We start from the raw sequence: 23,016 nt of genomic DNA on the forward strand, positions 1-23,016 counted from the left end.
TATAATAATATTAATTATATATATAATTATATATATAGAATTAACATATTTTATTTAATTAACAATTATTTAATTATTAATACCAATTAATTAATTAACATATTTCATTACTTATAATTAAATTACTTCCCACCCTATTCCCCTATAAACCCACAACCCGCTACATAACATAAAAAATTACATTTTACATTATAAACAATTATTCAATTTATTAAAATAAATTACCAATTAAATTATATATGATTAACATATTTAATTTAATTAACAATTATTGAATTATTAATACCAATTAATTAATTAACATATTTAATTACTTATAATTAAATTACTTCCCACCCTATTCCCCTATAATCCCACAACCCGCTACATGACATAAATTATTTAAATAAGCATAATTATCAAATAAGCTATTAAATTAAAATATTTACCAATTAAATATTATATATTTAATTAAATTGTAATTTAACAATTAATTAAATATTAATACCAATTAATATATTTACATATTTAATTAATTATATTTAAAATACTTCCCACCCTATTCCCCTAAAAACCCACTACCCACTCCTAGAAATTATTATAGTAATTTAATAATTTTTTTAAATTATTAATAATTTTTTACATAAATTCTATATAAATAAATAAATAAAAATAATATATTTTAACAAAGTTTTTTTTATTAAACATTAAAACATTGTACATTTAACTATTAGATATTATATATATCCATATTAAGAGTCGATATCATGACAGTCGATAACACAACTTTCGATATTTTTAAACTAATACACAAATCGATATTTTTTACTAACGATATTACTTACTCGATATTTTATCTATCGATATTTTTTAACATACATAACAATCGATAAAAATTAAATCGATATTACTTACCTCGATATTAATGCCATCTCGATATTCTCTAGTCGATATTATGTCCATTCGAAATAAATGACTCGATATTAAGACTGTACACCCCTCTAAACGGTCCACCAAAATACTGTGGTGGACCGTATCGAAGGCCGCGGACATGTCAAGGAGGACCAGGGCCGCTCAGCCCCCCGCATCCATCGCCTTCCTGATCTCCTCGGTTGATTTGATCAGGGCAGTCTCGGTGCTATGACCTTCCCTGAACCAATGTTGATCTTTATCCAAGCCCTGAGTGGCTCCCAAAAAAGCGCAGAGCTGAGAGTTCATGACCTTCTCTATAAGTTTGGCTGGCAGCGGCAGTCTGGCAATAGGCCGATAACTATTAGGATCGGCGATATCCAGCGAGGGTTTCTTTAGCAATGGCGCAATAGATGCCCGTTTTCAGCATGTAGGGAAATCCCCTGTTTCAAACATCTAATTAAAGAGATTGGCAGGGGTGCCAGCTGTTGGAGCTGCTGCCAGCTTCGCCACTGACGCCGGGCAGGGAGCGCGGGGAGAACCCGATTTCGTGGCGTACAGCAGTTTTTTAATTTCTTCGGGGCTCACTGGACCAAACACTGAAAGTTTTGCCTCCTGTGCGTTATCTGCAAGGTTCCTGTGACTACCATCTAGTAGACTCTGCACAACCTGAGGCTCAAGTGTGGAGAAAATAAGTTCCACCTTACTTGAGAGGAACTTAGCTAGGTCTTCGCAGAGTTCAATACTAGGTGGAATAATCACTGGCTTGGGAATGGCCAAGCTAGATACCATATTAAAAAGTTCCCTAGGTGAATTCCTGGCCCCCTCGATACGGTCGGTAAAGTATGTACCTTTGGCCTTCCTTATCATGTCTTTGTATATCCTCTGACTGGATTTAAGTTTTTGTTTATCCATCTCATGGTAATTTTTGCGCCAGTTCCGCTCAAGTTTCTTACAAACCAGCTTGAAATCCCTGAGCTCTTCAGTGAACCATGGCGCTGATGGAACAGTGCGAGTGGGGCGGCATTTGTTTGGCGGCCGATCAATCCAGTCAGTGTACATGGCCGCGGCTTTATTCACATCTGCTGGCAGAGTGATCATAGAGGATATCAACAAATCCTCCAACGCACTACCCTCAACCTTACCCCAGGTTCTGCACGTCCTGGTTGTTTTCCTATCCTGCCTAGCCTTGTGCGGCAAAGAGCTAGAAATATTAAACAGCACCGCAGCATGGTCCGAACAGGCAACTGTATCCGTCTTAACAAACTTCAGGGCAGGATTATCTGTAAAGATTCCATCCAATGCATGTCCTGCCAGATGCGTTGCCCCCTTAACCACCTGAGTAAGTCCCACCCCGTGCATCACCTCCGATAATGCAACCGTATCCGGGTCTAAACTACTCTCTAGGTGGAAATTAAAATCTCCCAGTACTGTAAAAGATTTAGCGCATAAGGCTTCCTCCAAAATACTGCCCGCTGTTTCTAGAACCTGGGTCTTTGTCCCAGGTGGTCTGTATAGGAGGCAGCCCTTAAAGGATTGGTGAATGGACAGCGTAAGCTTAAACCCCAAAGCTTCGCACATCTCGGAAGCCACCGGCTGGAAAGACCCTATGAGGGAGGCATGGTAAATAATTGCCAGACCCCCTCCCCTTTTGCGGGGTCTGTCCAGTACAAAGCTAAGATAGCCTGGTGGAATAACTTTTACTAAGTGTGGCCCGGAAGCTGCATCAGTCCAGGTCAAAGTGATAAAGGCAATTTTTATCTCATTATCCTGGATCATCTCAGCACACTCCAGACTGTGCTTTACCAGAGATCTGGCATTAATCAAGAGGCAATTTGTATTACTCAATGTCCCCTTTGAGATTATGGATATTGGTGGCAGCCCGTACTGGTCTACAAAAGATTGCTGGAAGACCCGCTTGACACGCTGGGCAGCCCTGAATGCCTAGCTGCATGTCCTTATTTGGGATCAGACTAATGCAGCTCTCTTTCCTACCTCCAGCATTCAGGTTTAACAGAGTGTTCCGACTGTAGACCCGATATGGCTGGGATACTGTTGGTTGTCGACCAGGGATTGTGGCACTGGGCGCGGGACCGGCGCAGACGGGCTTGCCTTAGGCGCGCCGCCGGCGCGCCCGCTGCGCGGACGTAACCCCGTGATCATTTTATGGGGCAGGAGGAGGAGGGTGGGAGGCTGCCGACAACTAGTCCGAAACCCTGACAGTCCCCCCAAGATGGCGGCTCCCCCTCTCAACTTCCTCGTCAGCACCTAGTCGTCTGCGCGGTGAACAGGGGTCAGAAGGCGGTGAAAATCAGATATGATAGCGCCTAAAGCGTGGTGCAAGTTAGAGTGCAATTCTCCAGCCCGCAGTTAAAATAACACAAATAACACAGTTTTAAAAGTGGGTCTATCTCTAAGCCTAATCCCCAGGCTTTCCGCCTCAGGGGAGTATCAAACACTAAAATAATCCTCGGGTCTGGAATGCGAAGCAGAGAATGTAAGAGACAATAGAGATTATCTCATGACACTTGTGCGGGAATCCCTTTGTTAGGACGAATTCCCTCACCCACCGTAGGTGGCCAGCTTCATCATTGGGGTTCTCCTTGTGACGGGAAAACCTAGTCCTGCCATGGGCTACAATCCCTCTCTGAGAGGGAGGAGCTCAGGGATGTTTTGTTCCTAATTTTTAGGATATACTAACTCCTAAAATGAGATGGTAGATGATTGGTAGCAGCTAGTATCCGGTCTGGGGTACCGCCGGAGAGAGTGGTACCCCTTACCTGAGCTGTCGCCAAGTTGAGGTGAGGCCTCTTATCTGTACAACATGGGTTTGCCCAGTAAATCAGCTAAGCAATCAGTAGGATTACTGGTGATGTATTCTACCTTATTATTCATCACTTGTCACTTACAGTAGCATATTTAGGTCCTGATGAAAGCCGCGACACCTCCTTTTGTTTTTAAGGCTGAAACATGTAGACCTGTCTTCGTCTGATACTTGCAGTTATACATTTTCACAGCTGGTGCTCTGTTTTTAATCCTGAGCGATACCAAAGTGAATGATGGACGGAGTGTTTGAGCAAATCAAACACTCACCCCCAGTCAACTGATCTGGGTTTATTCCATCATCATTCTTTAGCTCACTCCACCACCCCAGTTCAGACATGGCTATATGCAATTTAGTCTGACCCTGTGCCTCATTCGAACAGTCCAGCCCGAACTGCCAAGCCATGTCTTCTCTGGACCGGAAACAAGCATCCTGGGACCGGTTTCGGATTCATAATCCTCATCAGCCAGGCTAACTTGAATCCAGTGGTAGAGTGGGCAAGGGACCCACGTCTGGGCATATCCTGCCAAATCAGGGCGAACAAAGCGATACCAAAGGGGATGATGAACAGAGTGCTTCAGCAAATCAAACACTCACCCCCAGTCAACTGATCTGGGTTTAATCCATCATCATTCTTTACCTCACTCCACCACCCTAGTTCAGACATGGCCATATGCAAATCAGTCTGACCCTGTGCCTCATGGGAACAGTCCAGCCCAACCTGCCAAGCCATGTCTTCCCTGGACCGGGTAGAGTGAGCAAGGGACCCATGTCTGGGCATACCCTGCCAACTCAGGGCAAACAAAGCTTCTTGGTAGATAGTTTTAATACCACTACCCCCACAGTCTGTATCTTTTTTTGCGCTACGCCCTCAATCCAACCAGTCATCTACCTTCTCATTATAGGATTTAGCATCACCTTAAAATAAGGAATAAAACATCCCTGAGCTCCTCCTGCTCAGAGAGGGGGTTGTAGCCAGTGGCAGGACGAGGAGAATCCCAATGATGAAGCATGCTACCCATGGTGGGTGAGGAATTTTGTCCTAACAAAGGGATTCCCCCACAAGCATCTGAGATATTCTCTAGTGTCTCTTACTTTCTCTACTTGGCATTCTAGGCCAGAGGATTTTTTTAGTGTTTACTCTGTACCCGAGTACCTGCTTGTTTCTGAGAAGTGCCAGTACTCTCCAATTAAAGGTATTACGTCTCTCTTGAGAAGTGCCAGTACTCTCCCTCTCAAAATAAAAAAGTGCCAGTACTCCTTACCGGACAATACCGGCCAATTTAAAGCACTGGTGGTAATGCAATTTTATTATCATTTTATTTGTTTGTACTGGCTCAGTTCTAGGTATGGGAGGGACTGGGCTGGGCTATCCAGGGCAGGGGAAGGGGTGGTGGGCACTCTCTTAAGTGCGCATGACAGTTTGAGTGGCCGTCTTGGGCAGGCCCAGTAGTCATGCACGCTTAGCATGTTCTCCACCCAGCTGTATTGCACCGCCTGGGTAGAGAACATGCACCGCCTCCCACTCCCTGTCTGAGCGGCGAAGTATGCTTGTGGTAGCAGCGTCCTGATTGGCTAGGTGAGTCTCGGAGCCTGTGTGCTTCCTGCTTTAGGAGTCAGTCAACTGAAGAGAACTGAAAGACAGCGGCCATCCTGAACCTGAGTTTTGAATTTTTAATTTTTCTTCCGCCCGCCACCTCTGTTAAGTAGCAGCCGCCGCTGCTACCCATATGAAGAAAGCTGTAGTACTGGCCACGTAAAATAAGTGCTGATGCTCATCACTGGAAACCATCAACACAAATTCAGCACTGGATAGGAGGGAGGAGCTGGGACAAGTTTTATGTACACTTGAATAGGCTGTGTCCTGTTTCCACACATGGGCTGCATACCCCGTATAGTTAGTCTGGAGTCAGGGCCAGGAAGGAAGGTCACCTGTGTACTTCAAAGGCATGCCTCTATCAGTGGGTCCCCACTTCAAAGGTTCAACTGTGTATAAAAGAAGGACCTCAGACGCCCACTCTTCAAAAGGACTGCTGTGCTGCTGAAAGGACTGTCACTCTACTGGACTGCTACTCTAAAAGAAATGCAGCTTGATTTCAGCGCTCTTGAGCCACACCTAGGGTCCAGGACCTGACCCCAAGTGGTGCCTCTCAGGTTCTGGAGCTTTGGTGTGGCTCAAGGGCACTGAAAAAAAGCTTTGGGGCTCTTCGCGTCTGTGAACTGGCCCGTCTGTAACAAGACCTTGCCGCTCCCGTGACCCGACTCTTCGCACTGCAGCATCAACCCCTCTCGGGGACTGCCACCGTGAAGCTACAGCAACGCCCATCTGTGATGCCGTCCGGCTCTTCGCAGACAACCTCCCACAACCCTCTCCTTGCTCCTCGCCATCCTCCTCAACGTGAACGGGACTCTTGGCAGGAACTTGAGAAGCTAAACTTCAGCAGGCCTAATCTAGTGACTGTATGTGACAAGTGTTCCATCGCAGTCAGCCTGAAAGTATGCTTTTGACTAGTTCCAGCATCCCTGGTTGGTGCTTTATACTTTTTGGCGGTATTTCTCAGTTTAATCTTCATAGCTCCGGTGTTACAGATTGGATGTTTGTCGTTTTGGTCTTGTTTTATTTATAGATTCAACTCTTTTTTCTAACCTAGTGTGGGATCATTTCTGTGTGGTGTTTTCACTGCGTTACTGTTTGATGTGCTGCACAAATACCTTACACATTGCCCCTGAGTTAAGCCTAACTGCTCTGTGCCAGAGTACCAGGGGGCTAAGCACAGGAGTTTGCTTGTGCCGTACCTTAACAACCTTGTGGTTGCTGCGTGACCAGGGCTCACGTCCCAGTCAACCAGTAACCCAATTTCTCACACTTATGCAGAGAAATACATGCTTTTTTTCCTTCCATTTGAACTTTGTCATGAAACCATCTACAGTAGGGAATGAAAGAAAGTCTGAGAGAGTTTCAGGGGGACATGGATAAATAATAGTTAAATATAGGTAACAATATCATCTTTATGGCGTCCAACCGTCCCCGTCAGAATACAAATAGAGGGCACCATTGTTCAGAGAGTGCGAGTAGTTTTTGTTTAACTGCAGCCATATTGACCTGGGTGGTATCATGTTTAGAAGAGGAATATCTAATTCCTAAACACTTAATAATTGTAGGACTCATGTAAAACCCAAACCTCCAGCATCTCACCATGACAATGCTTGTGTAAGGGAAGCACTTCTGACTTATCTATATTTAATTTGTAACCAGATATCAACAAAAGTTCTCTCAATAAGGCAAACAAGCCTGGGGTAGCTAATATGGGGTCAGGGACACATAGAAAGACATCATCAGCAGATGCAGTGAAATTAACTAACAGTATAATTGAGTTTGAAACCTAGGAACTTCCTTCAGCATCGTATTTCTTCTAAAAATAGATCCGAAGACAAGATGAATAATAAGCAAGAGAGAGGACATCCTTGGCAGACACCTCTAGGCAATTGAAAATAAAGAGATTGTTGAACATTAACATAGATGAAAGTATTTGGTGAGGAGTAAAGTAAAGCAATGTGTTGGGACGGGAAGTCTCCTGCATGTCTCTGGAGAGAGTGCTTCCCCTGCCTTATGCTAATCTCCAGGCAAGTCACTCAAAAGCTACTGTATAGTTTCTAGATCCCTACCTCACTGAGCATGACAATCATACATGTCCACTGAGGGTCTCCCTGTTTACATGGATTGAGACCCTAGAGCTTGGCTCTGAGGTCGAGGGGGCATGCCTAGTGCACCCCTATTTTTCAGAGAGTGGCTACTGCCCTCTCTATTATGGCTGTGGTAGACAGACAGTGGTGGCAGCCATAAATCTATAGTCAGGAGGGGTGAGTCCCTAGGCACCCTCCTGACCAAGTCTGTGCAGTTTGCCATGCCTGCGGGCCTGTTGCCTTTGTCTGGCTGATGTGTGTTTGAGAGCCCGTGGGTGTACAGGGGAAGAATGGTGATTTGAGCCAGTGTGAGGAATGCGAGCTGTCCTGCTGGACATCCCAGCTCCCCCGTCCCCATCCCTATTTCCTTGGAAAGGCCTGGTGGGCTGGTGGAGACCCTCAGCTCTTATCTGGGTTTAGCTGCACTAACTGTGTGGATAGGACCCTCCCTCGCTTGTCAGGGCCTCCTGGGCTGGAGTTAATTAAAATTCCTCTCTAGAGGGTTGCACAGCCTGATACCAGAACAGGACCTGCTACATGCTTTACCCATGCATTGAACACGCGGTGAATGGTCTGTGATTGGAGGTGTAAAAAGTAGCAGACCCTCTGATTGGATGAGCCTATCAATCAGAGGTGATAAAAGTCTGGCCTGAGTGGTCAGCTGTTGTTCAAAGACTGGGCTATGACAGAGAAGATAGCCAGGCACGGACCCCGCCGGTGTGAAGACAGAAGATAAGACTCTGTTCACTGCGGTCATTAAGGACCAGCTGTTTGTAAGGCTTGGAGGAGCGTTCGCTTTGGACCAAGGAAATTACAGACAGCTGCCCAGTGTGGGAAGGAAGCTTGCGGCACATCACCAAAGGTGTGGGAAGGAAGCTTACAGCACATCACAGAGGCTGGTGGAAAGAAGCTTGCAGCACAGGACGAGAGCCAGAGAGAGGAGGATGCTTGATTCTAGTCTTTGAAGGTGAGATCAAATCCCCTCTAGGCTCCTCCCTTGCGCTGTGGGAGCCTGTACAAGCAGTAACTGGGAAGAGAGGCCAGTGAAGCAGACCCCACCTTTCTTTTTGTGAACTCTGAGGGTATCAGGGTGAACTGGCACTCTGCCCAGCCACTACCCTTCTTCAGCTAGCCAGTGGCTACTGGACTAGTGGGACTCCAGTAAACTGTGCCAAGACATCCGGCACCTTTGATCAGATCCCTGACATCACTAGAGCGGTGTCCTCACTCACAATGGGAGGGCACTTCTGTTGCTTTGGGTGGGGGGTTATGGGGCTGATCACGACCATTTGACTTCGCATCATATGCTGAAACTATATCCTTTCAATACAAAGTTTGGTATCAAGGCTCTAGTGAATGGGAACAGCCCTGTGTAACATGATCTGTAATATGCAATGCTTACTGTGTGTTTTCATGTTAACTGTGTTTTTATAGTGCTTGGCGTCTAGGCGCTATAATACTGTTTGGGGTCAGAACTCTGCCCCAGAGGGTTGTAGAGACTTCTGGTTTTCACTGTTTATCCTAGTTTTATGTGTAGAATAATTATCTTATGTGTATTAAAGTACTTTTCTTTTATAAAAAGTAAAGCCCTGACTGGACATTGAGTTTATCAGCTGGTGGTACGGTTTACACTGTATTCTGAATGTCTAACCCCACCTCACCTCCTTGAGTAAGCCTTGGACTGCTCTGTCTCGCTACCCTGAGAGAGTCAAGTGCTGGAGAGGAGTACTTGGTTATCCAGTTTTGGGTCCCTTAGTACTGAGGCCCCAGGACATCAGTGAGGGAACACTCCAGTTGATGCGATTGGAGCGCAGTTACCCCTGAGTGCCCTGGTGCCCAGGAAGCCGGGTCTAACACAATGTATTTTTAATTTCAGGCTCAAATCCATGCCATCTCAGTTCTGTTAACATACAATTCCAATTAAACTGTTAAATGCTTTCTCTGCATCTAGGTTAATGGTTAAAGGGAAAGGAACATTTGGAGGTTAACTGAATAATATTCAAGAAGTTTCTAGAATTGTCAGTAATATTGCGGCCTTTAACGAAACCAGATTGTTCCATGCTGATAAGGTCGGGTACAATGAGGTTGAGACGCAAAGACAAACGTTTTGCTGAGATCTTAAGTCTTTGTTAATGAGCAAGATGGGTCTATAGCTCCCTCATTGGGTTGAATAGAAGCTTTATCTAATTGTGCAATTTTGTATGACAATTCTTTTTAATACTAAAGATTTATATGATGAATATTGTCGTAAGCATCCAATTATTAATGTTTCACTTGAATCCATTTTATTTAGAGGTTTTGAATGTAGTTTACTCACGCCACATTTTTTAAAGGCACGATTTTATTAATATGGCTGCTGTTTTGGTGTTCTGTTCATCTTGCCCCTGCTCATTACCCTTCCCAATCAATATATCCCCGGGTGTCTTCTCTCCCCACAGTCTTTCTAGAGCACAGGACAGTGAGACACAATTTGTTATTCTCCTTAGAGAACATGTGTTCTGAATTAAACTTTCTTCGTGTACTGAATGTATCATCCTGAATGACCCTTCGGCTGGAAGTCCTGATGTAGCAGGTCTGCTAGCATACAGTGGCGTATGCATGAGTCTTTGTTTGAAAATATTTCATATTGTGTTTTACATCTGCAGACTACACTGTGCTAAGAAAGCTGATGGAGTTTTCCTTTTACTTAGAAATGGGTTAGTGTTATATTTATGACGATTATTATTCTGATTTGCTCAATATGTGTTATCAGTAGTCACGCCATGCTGAATTTGCAGTTTTTGCCTATTAACTTTTAGAACATGGAAATGTTGGGAGCTCCATTGATAACAATGGGGTGCTCCGGGCTTCTAATGGCTGGTAGAAACCCGTCGCTCTTCGTTCACAGCTGTTGCTGTGAACAAAGGCCTCGCAGAGCCCGAGGAGATTTCAATCCACTTGTGCTCTGTGAGGCATTTGTTCTATTTGTTAGGACAGTCTGCCCTCTAGTGGCGGAATGATCTAATAGCCTTATAGCCCTTCGTAGCTGGGCTATACCTGCTTTAAAGTCCAGTTCCCTTGTTAAAGGCCCTTTAATGGCAGGTATAAGGCTAAATTAATAAAATATGTAGAAAAACCCCTTGGTTTGGGGGTGTAGCAGATGACTTTTCTTTTTCCTCCAGGTATGCTGTCCGTTACATTTATGATTATTGTTGCCTATTGGAACTTAGAATGAATTCCGATTTGTGGCATTTATATTGCATTTCTCTCTATTGCCTATTTCGAAATTTTATAATAAAACCCTTTAACTTTCATTAATCTAGAACATAGTTATTAAGTGGTCCCAGCTACTTTTTTGTTTACACTGATAAATTATTAGAATGATGTTGAGGAGGTTGGTGACTCATTGCAAGATCAAATGTGAAGGAGCCAAGCCACCAAAGGTACATTTTGGGGTTATCATACTATTGGGGTACAGTGAAAAATGTAGATTTGGCTCCAAAAAACATAGGTAAACCGTTAGCAATTAAACTTACTTTTTTTCATAAGCACCCATTTTCTCACTTCAATATCCTTCTTTCCAGCTTTGAACTTTCCATAATGATATGCAATGATAAAGCAAAAAATATTCCTTAGAAATGTTATGGTCAGATCATTGTTGATTTTGTCTTGGAACTACATAATATAAGGCAAGTCACTCAACAATTCAGTCAATATTCTTTGAAATACAGCAGACTCCAAGCTAAACTGCGTTTTACGGATGCAATACCAACAAAAAGGAATAATAAAGGTGGTGAGAGTTTTGCTATCATGAAGCAGCCTCTTCAGAGACGCGCTGCAGATAAAGGCAATTGATCCACTCGTATGTTGCAATTTAGATCTTTGAGTTCCACGCATAACTTTGCAGAACCATTGGTTCAACGTGCCAATTCCAGGGTGGGTGACTTATTCAGGTACCTTTACTTTCTGAATAATGCTGACCCTCAATAAATTCTCTACCTCAGTTTGAACCTCTTCCCTCAATATTAAGCGTAATTCCCATGCCTTGTGTAGCTAGGATAAAGCATTTTTGGGGGTAATTCTGTGGGAAAAATTTCGTAATATCCCTATTCTTTTCTTAAGTATCTTAAGGAACTCACTTTGTACAATTTCTTTTAATGTTTTCACTTTCTTCAGTCGTTGACACCTGCGCTGGACTATTTGGGTCTAAAAGTAAAAAATACCTACCTGATGTAACAATCGTTCTGGTGGATACTCTATCTAACTGCATATTCCTCGCCTGTAGAATAATCAGTTTCAATACTTTGCTTTGGCAATATGCTATAAAAGTAGAATAATTCCAGATGTCAGGCTGCATCTGGAAACCTCAAAGCCCTCATGTTGCCAGTAAGGGGTGCTAGCGTTGTATCAATGCCGGAAGGTGGCATCAGATGATATCACCACAGCCATATAGGCACCCTGGCACTACATTGTGAGTTTTCACCCATTTTACCCTGCTGTCGAAGCGAGTGGATGGAGCGACATTTGGGATCTTATTAACTCTCCCTATGATATATCCATCAACTAGAAAGGTAGGAAGAGTAGTCAGGAATCTCTACACACCTAGAGTATCCACCAAAATGATCTTTACCACAGGTAAGTAACTTTTTCTTCTGATGGATACCTCTACATGCAGATTCCTCACCTGGAGAATAGATTCCAAAGCAATACCCTGCCCAGGAGGAGGGTTGATGAATGGTTAGATAAGGAAATTCTGCAGAACAGATTTGGTGAAGTGACTGTCCCTATGTACTTCAGAATCTAAGCAGTAATGCTTGGCCAAGTTGTGTAGGGACCCCCAGATTGCTGTTTTGCAAATCCGTGCTATTAGAACTCCTTTGGAAAAAGCAGAAGTGCTTGATTTGGCTCTTGTGGGATGGTGCCTGATCCCGTCCAGTGGTTCCTTCTTGGCCAAAGCATACCAAGTCAAGTTAAGGCAGAGGATGCTCCTCCTGGACAAGTTCCTTTTCTGCATCACTTTGCCTTTTTAACGCCACAGAAGGCCAAGACAAGCAGGTCATCCAGTCATAGGTTCTTGGATTGATCCAGATAGTAGTGACTGCCCAACCTGTACAGCCACTCCTCCTCCTTTGTTGGATGGGGCAGAGGATAAAAGAATGGAAGGGTGATGGATTGACTGCCGTGAAAGGGAGTCACCACTTTGGCAGGAAAACAGTTTTCATTCGCAATACCAGTTTCTAGTGATAAAGGTTGGAGAAGGGTTGGCAAGAACTGAGAGCATTCAACTTGGTCATTTGGCAGAGGTAATTCCCACCAAAATACTGGGATGTATGACATTACAACGCATGCTTTTACCACGCATGCCTTTACAATGCGGTATTTACAACGCATGCCTTTACAACGCGTAGCGCTTTGGGGTGCTGGATAGTGAATAGTTTAATTTACTATTCCAACTCCAGTCCCCGTGGATAGTAGGGAAGGTGTTGGATAGTAAATTAAATCTATTCCCTATCCTAGAGCGCCCTCCAGCGCAATGCGTTGTAATGGTTTGCGTTGTAAAAACTGCGTTGTAAAGGCACTACGTTGTAAAGGTTGTACACCAAAATACTGTCTTTAAAGTGAACATCCTTAAGGAATAACTATGCGGAGGCTCACACAGAGTCCTGATTAGAAGAGTTAAAACTAGATTTAAGATACCACTGGGGCATAACAAATGGATTTGGAGGATACAAATGTGTCAACCTCTTTAGAAAAAGTTTTACCATTGGGGACTTGAGCAAGGAAGGCTGGTCTGGAAGACAGAGGGACACTGACAACGCAGCCACATACCCATTGACAGTTAGTTCTGCACATCCCCACTGGGTAAGGGAAAGTGCGAATTGCAAGACCTGGGACATCTTATCCTGTAAGGGGTCTACATGTTATTAACGCACCAAGCAACAAAGTTACTCCATCTTCCAGAGTAAGCGGACTCGGTGGAGGGGCACTGACAATATGACATCTACCACCTCCGGTGGCAGCTGGAAGGAGATCAGATGTACCAGCTCAAGCCCCAGACATGAAGGTGGCTGCCTTGGAGATTGGGGTGCAGCACCATTCCCCCCAAATCAGAGACAAGGTACAGTCTCAATGGCAGCTTGAATGGGAAATATATACAAAAGCGCCTAAGGTCTGCTTCTTCTTAGCCAATCTAGGGCGATGAGAATGACTTGGGCCCAATTTTGGCGTATCTTGCTCAGAAACCAAGGAATCAAGGGTATGGGGAAATGCATAGTGCAGCTAAAAGTACCACTACAACTCAAACATGTCCAAGGGGCCCTTCAACGGATACTGGAGGGGTCAGAACTGCTGGCATTGAGCATTTTCCGAGGATGTGAATACGTCCAATTGAGAAGAACCACACAGGGCAAAGATATCCTGGACTGGCTCCGGTAGAAGACACCACTCATGATCAAGAAGATAACTCCGGCTCAGGCTATTGGCTCTGACATTCATACACCCTGCCAGGTGATTGGCTGTCATCAAGATCTTTGACAGCGTGCCCAGGACCATAGAGTCTCAATGATTCCAAACAAAGGAGGTGGGAGCCTACTCTCCCTTTTTTGACGTACTACTCTGCTGTCTTGTTATGTATCAAGATCTGGGAAAGACCGACCTTGAATGAAACGGAGAAAGGAATTGAGTGCCAGCCAAATTGCCCGCATTTCCAACAGGTTTATATGTAGAACCTTTTCTTCTGTAGACCAGACACCTCTGGTCTCCAGATGAGCTCTGCACCTTGAGGTGGACTCATCCATCACTACCATAGCCAGGGATATAAACGGAGCAAAGGCCATCCCGCAATTCTGGTTCATCTCATTCCCCAACCAAGCCACTTCTGCTGCAGTGCTGGGGGAGTTTACAATGGAGTCGAACAGGACTCCCCTATACTATAGCCACTGCCTAAGGAGGCACCACTGCGTGACTATCATGTCCTAAAGTGCATACGTGAGTATGAGAGTGCAGGAAGCTAGCTGATCCAGGAATCTCCGACTCGCAATACTGGAATTTGTATGAAATGTTCAAAAAATTAAACCATCTCTTGAATGTTGGCAATCCTCTGCGGTGGAGGTAAGACATGGAAAAGAGTGCTGTCCAGCAATAATCCTATGAACTGGAGTCAGTGAGAGGGCATGCAGATGGCAAGACACCACCTTCAGCGACCCGGATTTCAGCAGCCAGTCATCTAGGAAAAAGCAAATTGGGATGTCCAACCTTCTGAGAAGAGCCGCGACCAGTGCTATCACCGTTGTGAAGGCTTGAGGTGGTGGTAAAGCCAAATGGGAGCACCACAAATTTGTAGTACGTAGAACACAAAGTAATTGTGATGTGACCGGAGGATCGGAATATGGAAGTATGAATCCTGAAGGTCCAGTAACACCGTCCAATCTCCAGCTTCCAACGCCAGTAACACTTGAGCTGGGGTCAGCATCGGGAACTTTTCTTTTTGGAGGTAGAAGTTCAGTTCTCGGAGGTTGAGTATCGGACGGGAACTGCTACCCTTCTCGGGAACAAGGAAGTAACCAACATAACATCCTTGGCCTCTTCCTGCTCTGTCACTAGTTTCACAGCTCCTCTCCGTAGGAGTGCTGCCTCTTCTTGTTGCAGGATGGCTAGTTGATCCGAAGTGAGGGGGAAGAAGTTTGGGAAGGGGGAATATACGGTGGAACCTGAAGGATGGGAAAGGCGTAGCCTCTTTCTATGATTTGGAGGACCCACTAGTCCAAAGTAATGGCCTTCCAGGCCAGAAAGAAGGAGGACACCTGCCCTCCAAAAGGCTCAGAGTGGGCTAGGTGAATTGTACTAGGTCTGCTTGCCTGGTGGTGCGGGAGAGGAGGATTGCTGGGTGGATCCTCTGTCCTTTCCTCTGGCTCTTTCCCTTTGTTGCTTGACCAGCAGGTTCTGCTGCTGTTGAGACTTGTGCTGGTAAGGTTGTGTTTTCTTGCCCACTTTACACCTTAATTTCTTCTGGAATGATAAAGACAGAAACGTCCCTGGGATTTGGGACAGCATATGCAAAGTTCTTCATGTACACATATGAACATAGCAATATATTTTCACAAGAAAACTGGTCAAAGGGTCTCAAGTTATATTTGACATATATGCCAAACTTATTTTTGATATGGGCCAAATTAAAGGAGAAACCATCATCATGTAAAACACAAAACTGAACCAGATTAATCTAGATTATGCACCTAGAAAATGGATAAAAACACAATAGACATCTTGGATACCAAAGTCACTGGAGATGGGAGACCAATGGATTACAAACTTATTAAATAAACCCACAGATTGCAAGAAAATACTCAATTTTCCGTTTTTTCATCCCTGGCAATTTACCCTTCTCTCGAGATATAAGAATTAAATGTATCACATAAAAACCTGAGGAGTTTGAGAAAGAAAAATTAATTTGCATGGATAGACAAGGTTGAAAAACTTTGCTTAATGAAAAATCTAAGACAGTCAAAGATTTCTATTTAATATTTGTCAGTGCAAACTAAAAATAATATATGACAATTATAGATAAGGAACTGAGAGCAAATAAAATAAAGGTTCAAAGTTTCACTTAAAGATTAATCACACCAGCGCAGGAGTAAGAGTGTTTTCAGGCCATGTGATACTCTTGTCCATAGTGGAGTACAGGTATGATACAGTCGTGCACACTTGTGACTAATGAAGAGCGACTGGAGGCATGCTTTAACTGGAGAACCCAGATATAATGGAAACAAATAAATGGTAGGTGTTCTTTAACTAGGGAAGAGTGGGGTCTGTGGAAAAATCTATGTCTTACCCAGAATACTTTGTAAACCTACCTGTGTCTAAAAACACTCAAATCCCTCTTACTGTCCATGGAGGATGGTTGCAGTATTCGGCCCAAAGTAACCGACACCCATGAAACTTTACCAGCTCTGGGCTTTTATGAAAGGTAGAGATGTAGGGGAATCCAGGGGGGTGTAGTTGTGTGGATCTAAGTTTAGCTTCTTATTCTAACTTCCCTGCAAATGGCATACTTATGCTTACAAAAAGAACACACATTTCCTCATGCTTTCCATGAGGGATAAAGTTTGGTCTGGGCTTGGCCAGCACTCAGGGAAACCTACCTACTGCAGAGATTGACACAAACTAGACTCCGGGGGAGTTCAGGTGCTGTGTGGCTTACTTTTAGTCTCCATTTTAGCTCTACTTTTTAACTTAGCATCTTTTTCTAGTGGTGATTTGCACATGTTTTCCCTAATTCGAGAATGTGCCATGTACGTGTTTATTTCTGCTAGACATTGCTGCACTGTAATCTGCACATTTAGTTCCAGGGTTGCACAACTTAGAACAAGAAGCTTTGTTTTATCTTTGCTCATAGGAGACCACACTTTCTCCCAGACTAATTAACCCCTTCGACGCTAATGACGAGCTCAGCTCGTCATGAGGTACACCTCTCGTACGCTCATGACGAGCTGAGCTCGTCATGAACAGCGGGTTTTCAAAAAGTCAGCGCACAGCGTGAAAATGCGCAGTGCCGATGGTGTTAAAGACGTTGTTCTACACCCCGGCACAGTGTGATAAGCTTGCAATTTCATTATTGAAACGGCATCCATGCTAAAATCAGTGAGAGGTTCGCTTCCTGCCGGAATTATCATGGAAAGCTGCAGGGAGCTGTGACTGAGATGAAGTTCCGCTGTCCCTGAATTACATCCTGAGAAGGAAGATAGCCATGTGAGAGTAGTGTGCAGGTCTGCACACTCAGACAAGGGTGCATTTGTTAATGCACTAAGGCTGGCTTCCTGACATACAGTACCAAGGTATGGGGTTAGGTCAGAACAATAGTCCTGGCAGATGGGTACTCCCGACATGCTCTCTTTAGCATAGTGGAATTAGTGATAGATAGGAGTAATCTTGGTAATATTACGAACAATTAACATGGTTGAATTATTTGTGTTTTTTACCATTCTAATAATGTTTATAACAATGATGTGTCTCATCTTCCTGATAATCACAGTTCGTGTTTTATTTACAAAGATTAGATCTTTTTTTAATAAACGTTTGAAAATGCATTATTGAATTTTTTCTTTGGAACACCTTGGACATGCAAAAGTGACAAACAAAATGGTTAGATCGGTTTCCACAAATTCCTTGGGAATCAGAGTGGTCATGTTCGAGGTTACCAGTATCATCTACAACTCTGAAAGGTTAGGGGTTTAGATGTGGTACTTTGAGCTAGCCAAACAAACCAACATTTACTGATTATATAAGAAGACTCAGTCTCTGTATTAGGAAGTTGTGTTGCTCTAAATACATAGTCCTACTACATTTGTAGGAATACATATACAGCAGCAAGGTGTGGAATGCATGGATTCTTTCACATGTTCTTACCCATAGAGCCCTATAAATACCAACGTAGGGATAATACTCAAAATTACCCACTTTCTCTATATTGATGTGACGAACTTGCAGCCAACATCAAAGATCTACTTTGTTGCATTCCCACATCCCACACAGCGGGATTACTGAGAGGTCTTCAGAGGCAACGCCACCTTTTTCCACCACTCTGCAAACACGGCTCCTAGCACACTATTTTGTCCCATTTTTTGGGGCAGGCTCTTCCTTTGCAGACTACCCTTTCTGCCCTCTGGAGCCAGTCTGTCAACCTTCCATTCCACCAGTTGAGGACATCAAGCTCAATATTATACAATCTAAAGTGACCAAGTCTGATGGAGGTTCTCAAGATACTTTGGAACCGTCACTCATATTATCAGGCATTTGAAGAATAATATCCTCTCTTTCAGAAACATACGTTTTCTCACTTTTTCCTTCAGACACTTTGTATGTTCTCACATATTTTGGCAACAGGACTTTAATTTAAGACACAACTTATTTGTAATATACATCTGCAACTCATACTAGTTGCATTCAGTCTTTACCTCGTTTAAATAAAGTATTGTTCCCACTTAAATCTTTACTGGTAGTTAAATTTTGCACCATATAACTTTTACAATATTAAATCAGACTTGTCTCAAATAATATACTATTTCTATCTCATACATTCTCACATGTACACAATCTATGCTGTATATGTGTGTGGGCCTTTTACTACTGACTTTGTTTTCTAAAATTATGTAACGGTTTATAGAGTAATTTGACGAGCAGTAGCTTGGTGATGAAATGAAATGATTATGCTCTTGTATAGCGCACGACTACCCGTAGGCATCTCGGCGCTTGCTTAAGGAACCCGTCCTGGTATTCCCCTGTGAGATACCCCGGCAGGGTGTCCACAAGGTGAAAGCCAGGCATCCCGCCGCGAGGGGCCATAGTGGAGATTAAGCAAGCTATTGCCCAGAGTCGCAGAGTGTGACCCCGTGAGTTGAGTAGGCACCGGAACGAGAATTATCGAGTCCGTGGAATTTTTTGAGCCCGAGACCCGCCGAGGCGGGGAATCGAACCCTGGTCCACGGCTGATCTCAGCTTCCGGGTCTGCCGCCTCTAACCACTGAGCCACGCTTCTCCACTTGCATGTATAAGCGTAGAGCGTAGCAAAGCAATTAGACTTCAGGAAACTAAAACCACAGATATTAAGGGAACTCTCAATAAGAATTGTTATAAATGGTAGGAATTCTGCAGTCTCAAAAATATTTGGAGGTAAAAAGAGTCCCTAGCGAGCTACACATTTAAATAATGCCAATTCATAGCAAAACAAGCATGGAGCTGCTACAGAAATGTGGGGGATTATATCCTAAATCCCTCACTGGGACTAATAAAACTCCCGGTGAAACATATTAATATAGCCCTAGAGGATATCAAATAACAATTAAAACAATAGAGGAGGAATTGGATAACTTACAAGTAAATGACGAACAAAAAAAGTTAAAAGCTGATACAGAGACAACTCTTGAGAAACACGAGGAAGAAGTAAAGGACAGGAAACAGATACATTTTTTTTGCAAGACAAAGGAGACTATGATAAAGAAAAATATTTAGTTTTGCAAAGAGATTTGACAATTTACACAGGAAAGAAACGTTAGATTAAACAATAACAGAAATGACAAGCAGAGTTTAGATTCCATCGGATATGGATTCAAGTAAGAAAGAAATAACTGAAAGCTCAGAAAAATGTTCTGTACAAAATAAATCATCTTTTGTAGGCGAATGCACCTTGTGCATCGGCAACAACGGTAAGACATGGTGAGAGGCACCCTCGGGAAGCGGCAGGGAGGAGGCAGAGGACAAGGATGCACACAAAAAACAGATGAGGACAAAGGAGCAAGGGATACAAGACAACAAACAAAAACATGAAGGGGAGATCATCAATAAATGAAATGGCAGTGATAAATCTCTCAAATCAAATCCTTATAGAAATTGAATGTTTTAAAAAAGGGACTGAACATTTGCCCCACAACACATATGAATTTAACACAAACTCATATTGAACTCTAATTTGCATTGTCAAATTGAAAAAAACTTTGCTGAGAAACAACCACATCAACTAACAGATAAAAACACCACAGGTGAGCGGAACCAAGACAAATGTTAGCAGCAGAAAACAGTGTTACTTACAACTCTAATCGACCTGGAAGAGAACACCTCCAATGAACATGCACAAACTCTTGAGTGGCAAAACCAAAAACCTACTATCACCACTTGGTAACAAAACATATTTATTTGGGGAGGTAGTAATGCAGAGCCTCAACAATCTTTAAAGAAGAAAAGCACAGTGGAACCTAACAAAGGAAGAAAACAAAAGCATTTGCACTTTGAGCACGGATAAAAGAATGGTCATAAAGCCAGCAGATAAGGGTGGAAATATCATCATCCTATACAAAACTGATTATATAGAGGAGGCAAATCAGCAATTGATGGACATCCTTTGCTATGAAAAGTTACATAAAACTCCCACTTTGATCCTATTGGACGAGTTAAAAGAGAAACTAGATAAATGGTTTGAAATGGATTTGTTTGATATGGACGAAAGAAGATATCGAAGTGTGGAATATCTGTTGAAAACAACAATTTAATTCTTGCCAATAATTCATAAAAACCACCACAAACCACCAAGAAGACCTATAGCTTCCACTAAAGGATCTTTATATAAGCCAAAGTCAAATTACATTGATTATTTTCTTGCACCAACGGTAAAGGATCTTGGTCCAATATTTGAAAGACACGGGTAATCTTCTACAGCATTTAAAAACACACCCTGGTTAAGAGGCTGAAAACTCATCAAAATGGATGTGATATTACTTTACAGAAGCATCCACCATATAATTGGAGTACAAGCCTGCCAATACTGTTTTTGGGAAGGGAAACATCCATCTATACAACCATAACATGATGCTTATTGAAATTATAAATGTATGCCCATACAATAACGTCTGTGTATTAAAACAAAACTTGTTTTTATACAGCCATGGGAATTTCATTTCCACAAAGTTATGAAATTTGACAATGGGCATGGGGGTAATTACCCCCAATCTGCCCCCACAAGGGGGCAGAAAGCACACTAGAGTGAGAAATATTGGGTTTTTTTACTATTGGGGTAAGGGCTGCCCAGCATAGGCATAGCTATACCCCCACCCCAAATAAATTAGGAAACAGTTATTTTCCCCCCGAGGGAGCACATGGGGGTAATTACCCCTGACCTACCGCTCCGGTAGGCAGAGAGCCCAGTAGATGCCATAAAATATTATTTTAAAACATATAGGGGTGTGGGATGGCCAGCCTGGGCATTGCAATGGCCCCATCCCAAGACACTGGGATGGCAGTCGTTCTGCCTCTCGGGGGTAGATGGGGTAATTAACCCTGATCTGCCCCTCTGGAGGGGGCAGAAAGCCCGCTAGATGCCAGAAATTTGTTTTTTTTTAATATGGGGGAGGGGGCTGCCCGGCATGGCCATGTACACCCCCAAGTAAATAGGGAACAGCCTTTCTGCTCCCACCCACCCTCCCAAAGCCCACTAGACGCCAGAGTTGGCGATACGGCGAGCACAAGGTAAGTGGCTTTATACATTTATTTATTTTATTTCCCCTATCCTGCAGTATGTCTACTCCCCCCCACCCCGCCACTGCCCTGCCTCACCGCTCATACCGGTACTGGACGTGTCTGATCATTTCTTTGTATTTCAATTACAAGAAAATTGATTTTGAAGCAAGTGCAGGTTCATGCAGTGTGATGCAAGTACTGGCGAAAGGTAGTGAGAAGTAAAAAAAGAAAACATCAAATCACTCATTTTTGCTTCTGGAGCACTAACCATGATGTACTTAACAAAATCATGAGGGAAAACCAGTATATCAAATCATCAAATACCAACAGAGGCTCAGCATTTTAACAGAGTAAAACTACATTAGAACACATCACAATTCTTAAAATTATTATGGCAGCACCAAAAAAGTATTAATTTTGTTACTAAAAACTCATATCACCCTTTGTATGTGCTCCTTTTTGGAAACTTCAAAACCACAAATTCATTTTAATTAAGGCTCCCTGTTTTCTGTTTTTACTGTTTTTTACAGATAAATACAGACAGAAAACATGTATTTTCTTGTCTGTATTTAGTTTGAAATGTGGCTAAAAACAGAAATTGGATTGCGTTTTGAGTAATTCTAAATACTGCCTCTCATGACTGCCAGGCCAACTGGTGTGTGGATAGATAGATAAGCGGGTTAAAAAATAAAGGAATTTTAGTAATGAGGCTTTACCAGCAGTAGATATGCACAAGCTTGATAGTGAAATTTGCATTTTTTCATATAAGTGCAATAAATTATCTTCTGCAGGTGCTCACAGTACTGAAACCTGGCAGACCTTCAAGAATGAGTACATATTTATCAGTTAAATAAATATAGAAATATGCTAATTTTAGATTAAATATTTCACAAAACCCCCAAAAAATGGATAAATACAGATAAAACTAGCAAAAGATAAATATGGATAAATATAGATGGAAATGGAAGAAAAATAAATACCATACAACCAGGAGCTCTAATTATAATTAATGCTCCAAGTTTTCTGTTTTTAGTGATTTTCCCAGATAAATGCAGACATACAATAATGTGTTTCCTGTCTGTATTTATTTCTAAAAGACGAAAAATACTTAAAATTGTGCTTCTAATGAGTGACTTTCCGTGCCTAGTCTGCTATGTATTCCCAGACAACCGATGAGCAGGTAGACGGCATGCGGAGGTAAGAAACAAGTTAAGATATTTTTAAATACAGGCATATGTTCAAATATATTTGCAGTAAATTGCTAATATTTACCTGTGGTTGTAGTGTTTTGCTATATATGGCTCCTGGATTTGCTAAAAATATGACAGGCACAAATGTGTGCACGTTTATCAGTTAATAAATGTGGAAATGTACCATGTTTGACTTAATTTATTCTCAAACCACAAAATAAATATGGATAAATATTAATGACAGCCAAACAATAAATGTGGATAAATACAGACGGAAATGTTTGAGGAAAAAAAACCATAAAGCCAGGAGCCCTTATTATAATGCATTTCAATATTACAAACATAGTGTATACTTATGGAGCCTTATCGCCCACAAAATGCCAACAGGTATGCTTCCTGTAACCTTTCACGCAACTGTACCACAAATAACACACCATGTAACAAGCC

This window comes from Lissotriton helveticus, chromosome 3_1 (genome assembly GCF_964261635.1).
Source record: "Lissotriton helveticus chromosome 3_1, aLisHel1.1, whole genome shotgun sequence".
Taxonomy (NCBI): domain Eukaryota; kingdom Metazoa; phylum Chordata; class Amphibia; order Caudata; family Salamandridae; genus Lissotriton; species Lissotriton helveticus.